This window comes from Pinus tabuliformis, chromosome 1_2 (assembly GCF_031772625.1).
Source record: "Pinus tabuliformis cultivar Carrire ecotype Pingquan chromosome 1_2, CPIR1, whole genome shotgun sequence".
In the NCBI taxonomy this organism is placed as follows: Eukaryota; Viridiplantae; Streptophyta; class Pinopsida; order Pinales; family Pinaceae; genus Pinus; species Pinus tabuliformis.
Window position 1 is genome coordinate 192,175,737 of NC_142298.1, and position 8,397 is coordinate 192,184,133.

Here is an 8,397-nt window from a genome sequence, read left to right on the forward strand (position 1 = left end):
TATCCTCCTCAAGCTTGACAAAAATAAAGAGGTACTGGTCAGTGATGACTAGGGAAAAAGGGAGAAATCTTGAATAATTTCATTGGTAGTAGGTCACTCTTGAACATGACACTTTCCCTCCATCACCATGATTAAGTCGGGTTGGGTTATTCCGTTCACTGGTCATATCACCATTGGTTCTCTATACCATCCATTTTGGGGTTAACACTACCAATTCATTCTAGTGTCACCAATATTTTCAAAAGAAGTCACTCAAAGAATTCACCAACCTAGCTAACATCTCATCTGCTACAATACCTTAACACTCCATTCTTTCATGACCGCCACCTTGAACCTTGTATCATCAAATCATTTTCACCTCCACAAAATCATTTGCTCCATTGCATGTCGTAGATGTGGGATTCATTAATGCCCTCCTACGGTGGGTCACTTCTTGTCGACATCAGCTCATTATCTAAGAAGTTGACTGAGGAACAACCCTTTCAGTACTTTGAAGCTTGCATGCCTCAATGGCAAGTTTCTCACTTCCGGTGACATGTTTACATCAATAGCCTTCGACCGAAAGATTTTGTGTGGTTTTCGACATCGAATCATATATTCACACCACGTGAATTGTACTGCAGTACCTTAAGGGTCATCATCATTATTGGTGATTCCTCTCACACCTGTTAACATCTTACATCATTAGCTGGTAATCAGGTGATGTCTTTCCATGTTCAACATCAAAAAATCTTTTCACATGGATCGACTCGTACTTCGGTTGAAGATTGAATGAGTTTGAAGACCCCGGATCTAGTTTCATCCATCCGGGCTGCGATATATTTAGGAAAATAAAGACATCAAATGTACATCATAGCTGCAAAGATAATCATCCAAGCTAAGAGATGATGGATCTACCAGAATCATCAGTCTGCCACACAGACGATTGTCTGTTTTGTATACATGAAAATGAATTTACAAAACTAAGTATGGGAATGCCCGCATTAGCTAGATCATGCAAATATTATGAAGATAATGTATTGTATTGTATCTTATTACGGGTCACCTTCCAATTCGAAAAACCTCAGATCCTCATGATAAAGCAATTCACCCGACATCAAAATATTTACGACCTCATGCTTTAGGGGGCAACTGTTATAGACATATTTGGGCACTGCAAACCCAATCACATATGTCAATAAAACAAGGGCTCTTAAACCCCTAAAAGTGTTGTTTCATATCCTAAAAGATCAAGGTCAACTGATTACATCATTTCTCAGAAGTTCTCCCTGAAAAATTGCTCAGAACAGGTCAAAACTGGACCATACAGATTGCTCCATGCTGAGGGTGCGATGCATCTCACCTAATACACACAGAGGGTGTGATGCATACTGAAAAGCCCTTCTGTAGGGTGTGATGAGTGAGAGCAGACAAATGGCAGAGGCAGTTTTCTGGGTGGAAACCTAGAGAATCTTCTAGAAACTACTCATATGACACTTGCCACTCTGAATTCGCCCAGGGATGAGTAAGAGATCATGAAATCTCCAAGTGGAACCAAGAACTATCAATGAAATGACACTAATAGAAATCCCAAAAGCTGACTCACTCTCCTGCAAACATCTATATATGGATCCCTCATCCTAGAGATCCAGAGGCTAGAATTTTGTAATTTGTAAGGAAGTGATGTTGGTTTCTCTTTGAGAAATTGTATTGTTGGGTGATCCTGCTTTTTATGAGGTGAAGAGGGCTTTCATGCTGGGAGGATGATGCTGGATCAGACAACTTGGTTGTAATCCTCTCTTCTACTACTTCTATCAATAAAGCTATTTGAGTTTTCCTCCATATACTTGTATATCTCTGAATCTTGTATTTATATATGCATTTGTATGGTTAATATACATATGATCCTACATTGTCTATGGTTATAGATCTCTATGCTTTGATGGTAGTTTGTTTCTTTAACTCTACAGGTGTTCTTTGAAGCGAGACAAGTGAGGAAGGAGTGGTGAAAGTTTTATCAAGGGAGAGAGGAAACAAGAAAGGACACTAGCGAAAGACTGAGGTTGGTGCTCTCTGCTTCTCTCCAATCTATCTCTCATAAATGAAAATTCAAGTAACTTTGGTTTGTTTGTTTCTAAGATAGCTACCCATCTTAGTGGGACTAGCAACTCTAAATGGACACTAGTTTTCCCGATAACACACACACCCACACACGAGAAAAGGATAATGACACTGCAAAGTAAACACATATAAAAATTAATTATATTTTATCCCATGAAATAAAAATAATAACAAACAATAAAATCAATTTTTTGACATACGTAATCTTATAAGGTTCAAATGGTCATGTGATTTCAACCTTGACAAATGGTATTCCATATTGAAGTAGCATTGTAGTGAATACTCATATAAATAAGGAACCCTCACACCCATTATAGCTTCCTTTTCCAAAAAAAGACCATCTTTCTTTAAACTTCATGGGACATCACCTTCTTTGAAAGAACAAGAGGGACTAGGCTCTCCTCTACTTTCTTTTCTTGGACATTGTTTCTTTTTAGTTTTTGAAGAAATAAGATCTCTCTGAACAACCAATGTGTCATTTTCTTTCAATGATATGTGCCTCCATAAAGAAGATGAAACATTTTTAAATATATTCATGGTACTGCTAAGTGGGAAATCTTAAGATTCTCCCAATATGGGAGCTCATAAAAGACATATTTCTTTTTCATCCCAATGGGAAATTTATCAACATAGGTCTCGAAGAATTCTGGATCATTGAACATAGGCTCCCCATTTGAATCAAACATTTTTGTAATATCCTTCTCCTTCTCCCTCTCATATGCTCTTAGCCATTTAGTTTCTTTCAATATTGCAATCATTTGGGTCCTATCTGGTTTACCATTGAAAGTGGACGTTTCTCTTTTGTAATGGAATTCTTCTAGGAGGAATACCTTGGAGCAGTCATACATTGGATTTCATAGGTGGTTGGACCACCTAGCCTTCAAAGAAGGTCCAAAACATTTACATCTATGATACCCTTTTGTTACAAGACCTGCAAAACTATTGTATGCAGGGAAAATTAACGATTATGAAGATCATAACAATTGCAGTGAATTAAATTAATATTCTAAACAATATTGTTACATATATAAAAAAAATCAATAAAAATGTAATTTAACAAAGCAAACTCCTAAGCATGGATAATCATGTTTGGTGTAAGCAAGTAATCCATACAACATAAAAATCCTCTCCGTTGTGATGGGTCTTGATACATCATATACATGTATCCCTTCCCATAATTCCTTCAATTCATCTACTAATGGTTGTAAGTAGAAATCCATATTGTCATTTTTCATCTACGAGGGACTATGAGAGCCAACATAAGATGTTCATTCTTCATGGAAAACCATGGGGGGGGTATTGTTATTGATCACTACTACAGGGAAAACATAATAGTTGGTGTTTTGGGTGGAATATGGGTTAACTCCATCCATGGCTATGTTGAGTTGTAGACTTCCTACTTCATCCTTGAATTTTTTTGGGACAAGTTTCATGTATATGCTTCATGGCTATTGAATCTGTTGGCATTCACATAACTCCCAACTCACTTCTGTGTGAGGCATGTCATCCGTGCAACATAGCTAATTATTTTCAACAAAAGAGCCTTTGAATCCTTGGGATTATAGGCATGTGACTTAGTACCTTATGAGGAGGACCATGTTATTTACCCCCTTTTTTATGGTACCTATCATGCCCACATTTTAGACATTTATTTGTGTTTTCATATTCTCCTCTATATAGAATATAATTATTCGGACATGCATGATATGATATGTACTCAATCTCCAACATTTTCAGCAACTACTTTTCCGCTTCACAGCTATTGGGCAAGACATTATCAGTTGGAATAACCTTATCTTTGAATAACCTGCAGTTGGTGGGAAATATAAATGTAAATGTCAATATTTAACATTTATAAAATCGAGCATTTTTAATGTTGATTGTGTGACACGATTTCTCAAAATATAAGGGACTTGATCATGGTCAATTACCTCAATATTGGCGATAAACATGCATTCAACATGCCAAAATTTACTTCAAGTTGTACAGTAACATCATTGTCCCCAACTGCGTATAATTTAACTGGTCACCAGGTCCAAAGAGAGGGGAAGCATATTTCAGGCTTTTGAAAAAGGTACTAATGATATAAGCATCATCCCCTAGCTCATCATTCTAGAATGCATCTAACAAAATTTTCTCCATGGAAGTCATATCCCATAAGTAATCATCCCTACCAACCTTTATTTGATTGCCTCCATTGCCAACTTGTGATGAAGAACTACTATTGCTATAGTCATTCCTAATTGGTGAATATCGACATACTGGGAATTGAATAGGTGTTTGATTCAACCATTCTTGGTATGCTTCCTCTCCAAGTTTGTATCTTAATGCATCCTTATCTCGATTTGACATTATAGTGGGTTGCACCAGAATGGTAGTTATCACTCGTTATCACTAGAATCCTAATTGTAAAAAATATTGAACATTAGTACATCAATGGTATTAGTAAGAAAAATGCAATTGGTTTGTTGAAATTATATTATACCAAACAATTATTACCATTGTCGACCTAGGCTTGTGGTTGGAAGATGACACATTAAAATTCACGGGGTAAATTGGTTATCCATTTTCATTTACCAACTACTTGAGGTATGCTGCTCCTGATAAGAGCTCTCGACGTTTTTGAACTAGTGGAATATTTTCATCATCTAAACTTGATTTTGAATCAGGATCTTACAAATTTGGATACATTTTTATTCAAATTGACATGGATAAAAAAAAATCAATTAGATAATTAAAATATAAATAAAATTTGAACTTACTGGAGATGGAAAGGGAGAACTCTACAAATAACTTTGAGCAATATGGAACGAGCTGGAATTTGAAGAATTGGCTATTTGATATTGTGAGATTTTCTCCCTACATGTGAGAAAATCAGCAATAAATTTTTGTGTAGATACCTAAAATTAATTTTGAGAACCATATAACCACAATATGAATTTCAATATAGTTTTCAACCATTTTGCAAGAATAAAAGTGACTTTAAGTGGAAAATGTATACTATAAACTAGTGTAACTCATGTGGATGCATCCTAAAGGATAATTTTGTTGAAAATAACAACAAGAAATGCTAAAAATAACATTGCTATAAATAGCATTTCAGGATATACTCCAACTCTGTTGGAAATAGAAAAAAATAGAAATGCTAAAAATAGCATTGCTATAAATAGAATTTCGGGATAGATTCCAATTTTAATTAGTCCCTGAATTAAAATTGAGAATTAAAATTCGAATTTGGTCTTAGCAACTGTTTGAAAAATAATTAATTAATTCATCTTGAGCTAATTAGTTGGAGAAAATCAAACATGAAGTCTATGTGAAGACATGCAACAGTTATCCCTTTGATTGAGGAAGTTATCCCTTAATTAAGGAAATAAGGATGAGTTTTATTTGAGTTGTAATTAGCTAGCTCAGTTAACTGAGTTAAGTCCAGTTAAATTAGTTCCAAACAGTTGGAGGAACTAATTGTGAGTTCAGTTAGTTAATGCATGCATGCATGCAACTAGTGTTCTCCAGATAACTGAATATTCTCTCATAAATAACTCATGCATGTCAGTTTAGAGAAAGATCTAGTTGAGATTAAAGGAAGGAACATTGTACTATCAGTTAGAGGAATTTTCCTATAAAGGAAACTCATCCATGAAGAAGGAATTATTTCCTTCAATATTGTGCAGTTATTTTAGAGGTCAGAGTAGTGTGTGAGGTGATTTACACACAGGTGGCAGCTTGAGGACCCAGGAGAAACTACACAAGGAAATAGGAGGCTTGGAGGATTGAAGGAAGGCATATGTGTTGTCTATTCTGTCTATGAGCAATAGTGAGGGATTGTACTGAGAGTTGGATAGCTTGTGAGCTAAAGCTTTGTGTAATCCGAAGATATTTTCACTTGTATGATAATACCGATAGCAGGGTTTTTTAGTTGAGGTTTTCCCCAAAGTATTTTTCTGTGTTTCATGTGTATGATTTCTTCTTCTCTATTATATGTGTTTTGTTTGATCTTGCTCAAAATCGATTAAGCTTCCGCAAGTTTGATAATAGAAGTAGATCAAGTATTTTGCTTTAGTTACATTGCATTATCAGATGATCTACAATGAGAATTTCTACATGGTATCAGAGCTAGGTTGATCTACGATGAAATTTCTACATGGTATCAGAGCCAGGTTGATCTACGGTGAAATTTCTACATGGTATTGGAGCAAAGGTAATCAAAGCAGTGAATAGTATATGAAGAAGAGAATTCAAAGTAAAAAAAAAAAAAAAAAAAAATTGGGCTGCGAGTTTTCAGAGTAGACACAAAAATTTTTGTGCAAAATTTTCAGAAAAGAATAGAAGATCTGGATTCCTTGTGGAAAAATACCCAAATTCAAAAAATAAATTGGCTAAATCGGAGTTCGGATGAGGGAGATATCGCTGATTTAAATTCGGCTCTTTTTCTAGAAAATTTTGTGACAGTGGGAAAGATGAAATAGATTGGTGTGCTAGCCAAGAACTTGTATGCACTTGAGGTACAAGATGCATGCAAAGCCTTGAGGAGCAAGGAAAAGGTTAGATACTTGGTGGTTGAGAGGGAGAGTAAATTACCTCTCAACATGCAGTGCTAGAAGAAGTCTCAGACAATTGTGGAGGAGCCACAATTGGTGAAGCAGCTTCAAGAGGTTGTGGAGTAGCCACAATTGGAGAAGCTGAGAGGAGACCGAATGGAGGCATCCACTCATGCAGAGACCTCTAGTAGGGGGGAATTTCAAGCCAAGTGGGCAGAGGGATCACATGCAGCCATACCTCCAGGTGTGAGGTGGGGCGATGTGAAGTGATAGTCCCAAGAAGGCTGAAATAGGGGCAGAATCCTTGAGGTACCCAACCTCTTTGATTATACGTTGCTACGGGAGCCCTGACAAGGAGTAGCAGGACTGGCTGAGTGGGTAGAGATAGATGCAGATGGAGAAACAGAGGAAGCTTTAGCATCAAAGGGTGTTTCTAGCCCAATAGGGAGGTAAATTGGGAGATCAGTTACTTACTTCTCAGTAACTAAGTTGTAGTGCAACAATGGGTAGCATGATGCAACATGATGAGAGGAGATGTAGTGCGGATGCAGTGCTAGGAGATAGGACCAGCAACAACACAGATGCAATAGGAGGAATCAGTGTGATTGATGCAGTCAAAGATCAAACTGACAGAGGTTAGAGAAGTCAGATATTGAAAGGCATAGAGGTGTAGAGTTTTCAGTTGATAGAGGCAATAACAGTTAGAGACTTTGATGACAGAGGCATCATTCTAATTCAGGTTGGATATTTCTTGTTTCAGGGTTGTTGGAGCAACAACACTAGTGAGAAGTGTTGCATGCAGAACATTCCAAAGGTTCAGGATTGGGTTCGAGTTGAATGCCTTTCTTGTTGAGAGGGAGTGTTGAAAATAGCAACAAGAAATGCTAAAAATAACATTGCTATAAATAGCATTTCAGGATATACTCCAACTTTGTTGGAAATAACAAAAAATAGAAATGCTAAAAATAGCATTGATATAAATAGCATTTCGGGATAGATTCCAATTTTAATTAGTCTCTGAATTAAAATTGAGAATCAAAATTTGAATTTGGTCTCAACAGTTGTTTGAAAAATAATTAATTAATTCATCTTGAGCTAATTTGCTGGAGAAAATCAAACATGAAGTCTATGTGAAGACATGCAACTGTTATCCCTTTGATTGAGGAAGTTATCCCTTAATTAAGGAGATAAGGATGATTTGTATTTGAGTTGTAATTAGTTAGCTCAGTTAACTGAGTTAAGTCCAATTAAATTAGTTCCAAACATTTGGAGGAACTAATTGTGAGTTCAGTCAGTTAATGCATACATGCATGCAACTAGTGTTCTCCAGATAACTAAATATTCTCTCATAAATAACTCATGCATGTTAGTTCAGAGAAAGACCCAATTGAGATTAAAGGAAGGAACAATGTACTATGAGTTGGAGGAGTTTTCCTATAAAGGAAACTCATCCATGTATAAGGAATTATCTCCTTCAGGATTGCGCAAACTCATCCATGTAGAAGGAATTATCTCCTTCAGGATTGCATAGTTATTTTAGAGGTTCGAGCAGTGTGTGAGGTGATTTACACACAGGTGGTAGCTTGAGGACCTAGGAGAAACTGCGCAAGGAAATAGGAGGCTTGGAGGACTGAAGGAAGGCATATGTGTTGTCTATTCTATCTATGAGCAATAGTGAGGGACTGTACTGAGAGCTGGAAGCTTGTGAGCTAAAGCTTTGTGTAATCCAGAGATATTTCCCCTTGTATGATAATAT